Source organism: Oncorhynchus kisutch, linkage group LG16, assembly GCF_002021735.2.
Source record: "Oncorhynchus kisutch isolate 150728-3 linkage group LG16, Okis_V2, whole genome shotgun sequence".
Lineage (NCBI taxonomy): Eukaryota > Metazoa > Chordata > Actinopteri > Salmoniformes > Salmonidae > Oncorhynchus > Oncorhynchus kisutch.
In genome coordinates this window covers 22,354,176-22,365,420 of record NC_034189.2, presented here as the reverse complement: position 1 = coordinate 22,365,420, position 11,245 = coordinate 22,354,176, and the positions used below count along the sequence as shown (strand labels likewise).

General features: G+C 40.7%; 1 protein-coding gene across 1 annotated transcript in view; it reads left to right on the top strand.

The window, feature by feature from the left end:
• Window positions 1–10,792: 10,792 nt before the first annotated feature.
• LOC109906504 (phospholipid-transporting ATPase ABCA1) overlaps window positions 10,793–11,245 on the top strand; it is a 226,621-nt gene continuing 226,168 nt past the window's right edge. Inside the window, exon 1 of the mRNA XM_031792012.1 lies at window positions 10,793–10,949. The gene's annotated coding sequence lies outside the window, so the exon portion shown is untranslated. The remainder of the gene's footprint in view (window positions 10,950–11,245) is intronic.

Below are 11,245 nucleotides of genomic sequence, written 5' to 3'. Positions count from 1 at the left end.
GGTTCATAATATCAATGTGTTGGATTGCGTCCATGATTATACAAATAAGCGATAGCTCAGTATGATGGTTCTAATGTTTTGAGTTGTATTTCCAAAATATATTTTGATCATTTATCTATTAAACACGCGCACAGGCACACACACACACACACACACACACACACACACACACACACACACACACACACACACACACACACACACACACACACACACACACACACACACACAGCTTCCAAGAGGATGAAGATGTGACAGCAAAAGCACTCACTGATAAAAACATAAACATGTATTATACTTGTAAACACATTATAAATTAATCAATCTCAACTTAAAGTCTGTTGGGTTCCGTCAAGTGTTGATCACAGTTTGATGGGCACCAATTGGAAAACAAGCAGCGGGGTAGTGAATTTGAGGTAATTAGGCAACTCAATTTAAGTGAGTTAGGTTGCATGACAACCAGGGGGTTGTTAAATTATATCTTTAAAACTGCATGGACAATGTGTCATCATGATTCTTTTAAGCAGATCCAGATATGTCTAGCACCATCTCTCTTTGTCGTCTACTATGGGCCTATTCGATTTTACCTGCTGTGAGTAGACAGCTCACTGGGGGAAGACTGGATATGATTTGCCAAGAAAATTCAGAACCTTGGACAGCGCCTCCAAGACATAGTGTTAGGAGCATGAACAGAAAGTACATTGAGCTGCTGTGTAGGCCAGTTGGTGTACAGTATTTTGCACAAGGGCATATGATGTACTGGTCATTTGTTAAACATACGGTGTCCATATAAGGACATACTGTGTCTCTGCAGGAGATGGTGGCTGTCCTAATATGGACAGCATAAACACAGGGTCGACGTTTGCATTCAAATGGTACTAAGGTTGATGGACAGGTAGACAATCTGCTTTTCAAATATAATGATAAGGACCTGTTGGTTTTGTGTCATGACAGTTCTTGCCATTGCATAGTCAATGCAATGTCAATTGCATAAATATTACGATGTATAATTACAATGACATGTAGTCTGACAGGTTAGTTTATGTTCCTCTGTTAGATGAATGGCTTGTGTAATCTCTGAGTTCACAAATACAAGGTGTCGTATGTATCAATCATCTCAGAGTAGGGGTGCTGGTCAAGGATGAGGTCCTCATGGAATCCTATTCATTGTGATCTAAAAGCTCAAATGAATCCTCAGCCCTTCTACTCAGAGACACTTGATACAAACGGCCTCTGATCTGTCTGTTCTGTAGTCGTACCGTATGTTGTATACAGTATCTCTGGACATGTCAGTCATGCTGACATTAGACTATCCTAAGTGAATGCTGATGTTTTTTGAGGTTTTTTTCTTCAAATAATCTCGATGTAGCGAAATGGCTAATTTACCATTGCGCAGTGATGGTCGTATTTGTGAGTCCTGCAGTGCATTGGTTTTGTTGGGCTATTGGTTATGCCAATAGCTTCAAGAATGCATTGTGTTGTTGAGTTCGCAGGTTTGAATCTCAGCTCCACCAAGACAGTGATGTACCTTGTTATATACAGTGTCTTTGGAAAGTATTCAGACCGATTAACTTTGTTACTTTACATATTATAAAATGGATTTTAAAAAATTATCCTCAGCAATCTACACAAAATACTCCATAACAAAAAAGCAAAAACAGGTTTTTAGAAATGTTTGCAAATGTATTAAAATTACAGTACGGTCAACAGTTTGAATACACCTACTCATTCAAGGGTTTTTCTTTATTTTTTATTTCCTACATGGTAAAATAATCGTGAAGATGTCACAACTAAGAAATAACACACATTGAATCATGTTGTAACCAAAAGTGTTAAACAAATAAAAATATATTTTTTAAAGTAGCCACCCTTTGCCTTGATGAAAGCCTTGCACGCTTGGTATCCTCTCAACCAACTTCACCTTGAATGCTTTTCCAATAGTCTTGAAGGAGTTCCCACATATGCTGAGCACTTGTTGGCTTCTTTTCCTTCACTCTGCGTTCCAAACCATTTCAATTGGGTTGAGGTCGGGTGATTGTGGAGGCCAGGTCATCTGATGCAGCACTCCATCACTCTACTTCTTGGTCAAATAGCCCTTACACAGCCTGGATGTGTGTTGGATCATTGTCCTATTTAAAAATAAATCATAGTCCCACTTAAGTGCAGATCAAATCCAATTTTATTAGTCCCATGCGCTGTATACAACAGGTTTAAAGTGTAAAGCTTACTTACGAGACCCTAATCAACAGTGCACTTTCAAATAATACAGATAAGAATAAGAGAAAAGTAACAAGTAATTAAAGAGCAGCAGTAAAAAATTATATATACAGTCGAACTCTGAAGTTTACATATACCTTAGCCAAACACATTTAAACTCTGTTTTTCACATTTCCTGACATTTAATCCAAATAAAAATGCCATGTCTTACGTCAGTTAGAATCACCACTTGATTTTAAGAATGTGAAATGTCAGAATAATAGTAGAGAGTGATTTATTTCAGCTTTCATTTCTTTCATCACATTCCAAATGGGTCAGAAGTTTATATACACTCAATTAGTGTTTGGTAGCGCTGCCTTTAAATTGTTAAACTTGGGTCAAATGTTTCGGGTAGAATTCAACAAGCTTCCCACAATAAGTTGGGTGAATATCTGCCCATTCCTCCTTTCCTCCATTTGGAAGACCCGTTTGCGACCAAGCTTTAACTTCCTGACTGATGTCTTGAGATGTTGCTTCAATATATCCACATAATTTTCCACCCTCATGATGCCATCTATTTTGTGAAGTGCACCAGTCCCTCCTGCAGCAAAGCACCCCACAACATGATGCTGCGACTCCCGTGCTTCATGGTTGGGATGGTGTTCTTCGGCTTGCAAGCCTCCCCTTTTTTCCTCCAAACATGACGATGGTCATTATGGCCAAACAGTTCTATTTTTGTTTCATCAGACCAGAGGACAAAAAGTACTATCTTTGTCCCCATGTGCAGTTGCAAACCGTAGTCTGGCTTTTTTATGGCGGTTTTGGAGCAGTGGCTTCTTCTTTGCTGAGCGGCCTTTCAGGTTATGTCGATATAGGACTCGTTTTACTGTGGATATAGATACTTTTGTATCTGTTTCCTCCAGCATCTTCACAAGGTCCTTTGCTGTTCTGGGACTGATTTGCACTTTTCGCACCAAAGTGTTTTTATTCTCTAGGAGACAGAACGCGTCTCCTTCCTGACCGGTATGACGGCTGTGTGGTCCCATGGTGTTTATCATGGCGTACTATTGTTTGTACAGATGAACATGGTACCTTCAGGCGTGAACATGGTACCTTCGGGGGGGGGGGGGGGGGGGCATGTTGAGGAGTCGTATGGCTTGGGGGTAGAAGCTGTTTATAGAAGCCTTTTCTGACCTAGACTTGGAGCTCCACTACCGCTTGCCTTGTGGTAGCGGAGAGAACAGTCTGTGACCTTCTTCTGACACCACCTGGTATAGAGGTCCATGGCAGGAAGCTTGGCCCCAGTGATGGACAAGAGTGTGCAAAGCTGTCATCAAGGCAAAGGGTGGCTACTTTGATGAATCTCAAGTATAAAATACATGTTTAACACTTTTTTAGGTTACTGCATGATGTGTTATTTCATAGTTGTAATGTCTTCAATATTATTCTACAATGTAGAAAAAAATAAAAACAAAGAAAAACCTTGGAATGAGTATGTGTGTCCAAACTTTTGACTGACACACCTGTCTATATAAGGTCCCACAGTTGAAAGTGCATGTCAGAGCAAAAACCAAGCCATGAGGTCGAAGGAATTGTACGTAGAGCTCCGAGACAGGATTGTGTCGAGGCACAGATCTGGGGAAGGGTACCAAATATTTCTGCAGCATTGAAGGTCCCGAAGAACACAGTGTCCTCCGTCATTCTTAAATGGAAGAGGTTAGGAACCACCAAGACTCTTCCTAGAGTTGACTGCCCAGCCAAACTGAGCAATCGGGGGAGAAGGTTCTTGGTAAGGGAGGTGACGAGAACCCAATGTTTACTCTGACAGAGCTCTAGAGTTCTTCTGTGGAGATAGGATAACCTTCTAGAAGGACAACCATCTCTGCAGCACTCCACCAATCAGGCCTTTATGGTAGAGTGACCAGACGGAAGCCATTCCTCAGTAAAAGGCACATGACAGCCCGCTTGGAGTTTGCCAAAAGGCACGTAAAGGCTCAAACCACAAGATTCTCTGGTCTGATTAAACAAAGGTCAACTCTTTGGCCTGAATTCCAAGTGTCACGTCTGGAGGAAACCGAGAGATCGTTAATGAAAACCTGCTCCAGAGTGCTCAAGACATCAGACTGGAGTGAAGGTTCACCTTCCAACAGGACAGCAACTCGAAGCACACAGCTAAGACAATGCAGGAGTGGCTTCGGGACAAGTCTCTGAATGTCATTGAGTAGCCCAGATAGAGACTGGACTTGATCCCGATCAAAGATCACATCTCTGGAGAGTCCTGAAAATAGCTGTGCAGCAATGCTCCCAATCCAACCTGAGAAAGCTTGAGAAGATCTGCAGAGAAGAATGAGAGAAACTCCCCAAACACAGGTTTACCAAGCATGAAGCGTCATACCCAATAAGACTCCAGGTTTTAATCGCCCTCAAAGGTGCTTCAACAAAGTACTGAGTAAAGGGTCTGAATACTTTTGTAAATGTGATATTTTTTATAAATTATCAAAAAATAGTTTTTGCTTTGTATTTATCGGGTATTGTGTGTATACTGATGAGGGGAGGTGGGGAAATTCTTTAATCCATTTTAGAATAAGGATGGAACCTAATAAAATGTGGAAAAAGTCAAGGGGTGTGAATTCTTTCCGAAGGCACTGTATACTACTTAGTGCCGTAATCACACAGCTCATCAAGGGTTTCTTTTTCTCTTGAGTAAGCAAGGCAGTTTAAATATCATGCCACTGTATCATACAGTGGCTAGGCTCTTGTAGTCACGCAACTACATTTCAGTAAATTGGTTAGCTATTTACATGAAAGTGAAGGCATCTCAAGTTTTCATCTTTGGGCCTGTTATCAAGGAAACAGATGGCGGATGACATTGTGCTTTGAAAGGGAGGATTGCAAGCTGCGTGATACCGCACTTTGGAGTAGATACTTTGAATCTGTGTCTTGGACTGATTGTATAGGTTAGTCTATTTTCTTTAATGTAGTCTTTCTGTTATCAGGAGCATGCATGCATATGCCTCTGCCCTAGTAGTCAACCACTGGCTATACCGCACAGCTTTTATTCTCAGTAGGAGTAAAAAATATATATCCGACTTCACGGAGTAGCTGTGTGTAGAAATTAAACAAAATACATTGCTCTTGTTAAAGATTTTAGAATGTATTTTTTATTACTATAATGTTTTGGGACAATAGCATGTTTCTTTGTGGAAGTAAAGTTGTTCCACAGTTTGACAGGCTTCACGGAGCAGCTGTGTTTTGTAGAAATTAAACTAAATACACTGCTCTTGTTCAAGCTTTTGAAATACATTTTTCCCCTCCATTTCTTTTAGGACAAAAGCATGTCTCTTTGTGGAAAGTAAAGTCTTTGCACTGTTTTCTGACTAGCTTCACGGAGCAGCTGTGTTTTGTAGAAATAGCAATGTATTTACAGTATGTCGACCTTGTTTTAGCTATAGACCAGGTCAAAATGATCTGGAGAAAAATGCACCCATTAAATAATGAATAGACCTATCTCATTGAACTTCATAGAGGTCCTCAGTACAGAGTAGGGGTTTGAATAAAGACAGCATATGAATAAGGTCTGCCTGGCATGTTATTCCTGATTTATCTTCAACCAATACTGCTCTCAATAATTCTCCCAGATTTTCCCACTCTATAGCATTTAATATCCTAGGAGACTTGTTAACTCCCCCCCCCCCCCCCCACCTTTCAAACATGGACCCTCTCATATCAAAGAGGTTATTTTCTGATCAGCCAGGCTCCTGGAGCTGCTCCACCCGCTACAGATGGTACAAGTGCTACAGATATGTTGGCCCTGTCGATATCCTGGACAATGGCTGGATTTGGCTTTCATGTTCTGGGTGTTGCCCCCCTGCCAGTCCATCAGCAGCTGTCACTCCTGGCCCTTGTGTACAGTTATCCACCTGGACAATATGGCGTGTGCGTGGGTCTGTGCAAATGCGTTTCAGAGTGTGATCATAATTTGTTGGTTTGTTGAATGGACTTGCATGTGTATTTCTGGTAGAGGTATAGTTTGTTTCTACAGACTATCTACAGACATTCATAATAATGTATAGATCACTCCTTGGTGATTCAATGGGATAACTCTTGGAGACTTCAGTGGCTTTTTTTATTTTATTATGAATACGATACCCATCTACTCACATAGTGTGCAACCGTGCTGCAGAGAAACGTATCACAATATGATCCAATAAGAAAAAGGCTGCTCTCTCCCCACACATATCAGGTTCACCACTGCTGTGGCAGAGAACATCTTCCAAAGGTCAGACAAATAACATTGTACCGCTGTTCAGCAGTCAAGAAAAGCACTGCAACCATTGGCAAGCTTTTGTAAGTTGTCTTCAACTTTTGTGTTCTGTCTTTGTTTCTCATCCCGGGAGAAAGACAGAACAGGTACTGAAAGGTGAGGCGTAACCCAAAGCCTACTGCAGTCTCAATTTATGTCCTGCAGAGTGTCCATCAACTGTCCACACTCCTCTTGTGGTTGAGTGCGGCTAACAAGCACCTGTGTGAAAGGCTCCTCACTCCATCAACACAGAAAGAGAAGGAAACGGACAGCCTTGCTTTGACTCTCAAGGTCAGGCCCCTCAGGCTTTCCATCCTAGCTCTCCTTATCCTGATTGGCGGCTATGGCTTCTGACATTTTGACACTCCTCACTCTTCAATCCTGCGTGTTGGTTAATTCCAGGCTTCTCTCTCACATCGCATATACTGCAGGTGGACCTGCCTGGAGGAAGGAGTTGTTCCCTACTGGTTATTAGACATGAGTTTTGCTAGGTGTGGGCACTGACAGTTGGACCTTTGAGGGTGAGGGGGAATGTGCTCTTGGAACATACAGAGAATATCATTTATAATCTGTATGTTTCTAGAATGAAGTTTGTCCTAAACTCGATTGAAGCAGAAGGTATAACTCAGGCCTTAGACTGCATTGTTTTACCACTGTAGTGTTAGTGTAATGGTGGCCCCCTGGCAGATGTGAGGAGGAATTCTAACCAGCGATTCCAATCTATTAAATAAGATAAACAATATTAGACGTTACATTACCAATTCTGTCGCAAAATTCCATCTTGCATGACTCATTTAGTATACCTTTCTGTGATTGAGGTAGAGTGAACCAAACGTATAGGCGCTGTCTTGATCTCTGGTTAATTGGGTGTCCTACAGGTATAGCGGCAGGTGGGACTTCATTACCTAGTTAGCCGGTTGGTTTCGAGGACTCTGTTGAGAATCTATTGTGCACTCTCCTATTCCATAAAGGACGAGAGAACAAGTGTCAATCATCCTGTGCCAGTATCCTGAGAAAAGTTAATAATGGTAGTGCTAATGACTAGAACTAACCAACTGGGTGACGAGAGCGTTCATACTTGATGCTTGACTTCTTGATTGCTGCTTGCTCATTAATAGGAAAGTAAATCCTGAGGCATCTTAGCTATATTTTGATGCTGCATCAGTTTCATCCAGCACTGCTCTCCCCACCCACCTCCCATCTCCATTAAAGAGGTATGGGGAGGTCATTTACAAGGTCAAAGTGCAGACCCTTTTTTTTTCAATTTTCAACTAAAATGACATACCCAAATCTGCCTGTAGCTCAGGACCTGAAGCAAGGATATGCAATTAACATTTTGGCCATTTAGATGGTAGCACTGTGTGTACAATGTTTCAGATTGATCCAGTGAAGCGTTGCAATACTGGACAATATTTTGTATCAAGTCTGCCCAAATGTGCCAAATTGGTCAATTGATATATTTTCAAGTATATAACTACAGAAAACATACAAAAATGATATGGTAATACAACATTTGAGTTTACAGTCTCCCAGGAATGTCATACATGATGGATCATTAACTTGTACACTAACTTTCACACATCTAGATGGCCGGACGGGATGGGTGTGGAGCCAGAGACAGCAGGGGTTCAAAGGTAGGTATAAAAACAAAACTATGCTACATTATATCTCTGGGACCCTCAGGATGACAAATCAGAGCAAGATAACTGAATGTAAGTACATTATTTACCTTCAGAGGTGAATGTATCAAACCAGTTGCCGTGCTATTTTAAAAAAAATGTTGTGCACTATCCTCAGACAATAGCATGGTATTTTTCCTAATAAACTGCAACTGTCCAGTAGGGCATATAAGGTGAGTCAAAAGGAACACGCATCAATAATTCACAAGGGTGAACATGGTGAACATAACAAATACAATTGTTTATTATGGATTCTCATGACAACTAAGTTGGCACGTGCTACGCTGTGTCTGAATTGAAACTCTCTACTCTCGCACGCACATGTTGTGTAGTTTCAGCTTTGGTCTATTCATATTAGGTACATGAGTTTGAGCATGTGTCCATTAGGCCTATGGATTTTTGGTGTGAATCAGCATGAATTATATTGAGCAATAATTCACTTGTAGTCTTTTTAAATTACAATTGTTTTTGACAGTATGGAGCACAAATACCACGGAGGAGCTTAGAAGGGAGGAATTCACGTTAATGCGCTATGTAGAAATCAATAATTTAAGTGGAATTTTTTTTTAAGTACAGATATCCGTATCGCCAGTAGGCTACATCACTGATGTGGTGCTTACCTCCAAGCGTTTATTCAAGTTGGATAATCTTTGGATGCCGACAGCAGTCGCACCATTGGAAGACATAGCTTGGACTGTAGCAAACAAAAGCCTATTCCTGCTCTTGTCTAGCAATCCATCAAACACATTTAGTGTGTCATCATAGTGGTCTCTGACTTGTGGTCGGACTCACTCAGGTGGAACAAATTTAAACTTGCACCTTTTATCAATGCTGATTTGAATGTCATTGAGATAACAGAAAGGTGTCAAAAACCGTTAGCAAACATTATTTCTGAATTTAAAAGTAATCCTAGAAGAAGTAATCATCTAGTTTTTCCAAATGATCTGTAATCTGGCCAATGTGAATTTGATGCATTAGAATTTGACCTATTACCCAGGTTGTGTCCCAAATGGCCCCCTTTCCCTTCTTTTTTAACTACTTTTGGCCCAATAGTTGTGCACTATAAAGAAAATAGGGTTTCATTTGGGACGCATGTCCAGTTTAAGGCTGGGTTAACTGGCTTGGGATCGGCTGGGCCCCAGTGTCTGCTGGTTGCCTGTGAGCCCCAACACTTAATTAATTGAAGCAATTACTTTGGGCAGCGGAGGTCTCACCTGGGCGGTAGAGGTGTGAATATTTTTTTGATTGAGACTGCGCTCAAACACCACTAGGACGAGCCTCTGCAACCCCCTGAGCTAGCATATGGAATAGAAACATTTTGAAGTGCGCTCAAGAGATCGCAGAGTTGATGAACTTACTAGACCGAGGTCACTTTCCCTCATTTAGAGTTTAGTAATGGAGTTGGTCTTCTGTCATGAATATCGCCCTTTATATGTTATCCATGAAATATTTAAAAAGTATTAAATGATGGATATCCAACATATGGGTGCTCTTGAAATGGTATTACATTGTATATGATTAGATGAACATTTGGGAATGTATTGCGATTGGTGTGAGGAGCGGAACTGAAGCACCTGATACATTATGAATACAAATATACATTTTAAAATCTACTTAACATAGATACGATTACGTAGAATCAACATAAATGTTAATGCAGGGTCTGAAATAAGCACCAGACTACCTGCCAAACACGGGTAAAAAAGTGTCAGTGGCTGGTGGGCCATTAGGCCATGCTTATCGAATACTAAACATTCTCATATGGCTGCAATGATGCGTTTCCTGTTTGGTTTCCTGGCTGCTCCCATAGTAAACATCCTCCTAATATACATAATTATGTCCCCCTCAATGCACCGTTGGTATTATAGTTTATCACTGAAAGCAGTAAACCCTTATCCTGTTGTTACCAAATTATATAGTTCCCATAAAACTCGACAGAAAATGCACTTAACCGGCTCTCTGTGATGCATCCACAAGTTGGTCATCAACAGCATCATCAATATCAACAACTTGGCTGTTTCTAAATATGCTCTGCTCATTCCCATCTGTTCCCTTATAAAATCATATTTGAATAATAAATATAAAGTCAAATTTTGGGTTTGAATTTCTAATGCTTTGTTGAAGATCTGGTTACCACAGGGTGTAATTCAATATGCAGCTAGTCTTGTAAGAGAATACTTTTGAAGTCCAGGGGCCGTCTGTATCGAGCGTCTCAGAGAAGGAATGCTAATACAGGATCAGTTCAGCCTTTTACATCATAATGAATCAGATTACAGACAGGGGAGACCAGGACCATTCTATAGTGACACATCATTTAACTTTATTTTCACACTTAGCCAACAATCCTCAGAAACGTAGTCAAATGATTTGTTTCTCTGTTTAGCTTAGACAATAAAAGATCTTCGGTAACGCTTGACCTAAAGCCTACAGGTATAATGTATTACGATGTGGTTACAAGACATTTTAAGACTTGAGTTATGAGAACGTATGATCTTCTCAAGGCCATGACATCCCTCCCCCTTGATTTTTTACCTCAGCCAATTAAGATAAGACTAGAGTCAACACGTGCTCCTGAGTCGAGCTAAAGGGAGTACGTTGTGTAAGGTATATCTGCACACTATGTACCTCATCACCTATTACCTGAGTACTGTTGCCATGGCAGTCCCTGTAGAGGTCATTTGCATACTTTATAGTGCTAGATAAAAGGGGATAGAGACAGGGAAGTAGAGAAGGGATAGAGAGAGAGAGAGAGCAGCCTCAGAGGAAAGAGGGTGAGTACATTTGGAGTTTACACAGGGTCAATTTCATCTGGGGACTCCAAAATATGTGCTGAGAATAATTATAGTCCAAAGAGCTAGGAGGTAAGTTGCTCATAAATAGATTTTTGGTAACACTTTACGATACAGAAATGAACAGGTAGCCTGTTTACATAGAAAGTACATGATAACTATATAGTTGCACTGTAATATACTATAACATGCTTGTCTTTGGGATTCATGAAAACAAGTAACTCTAAGCGTCATTTGGTACCAGTTACCAAATGTGTTTTTGTGTGTTTTTATGTACA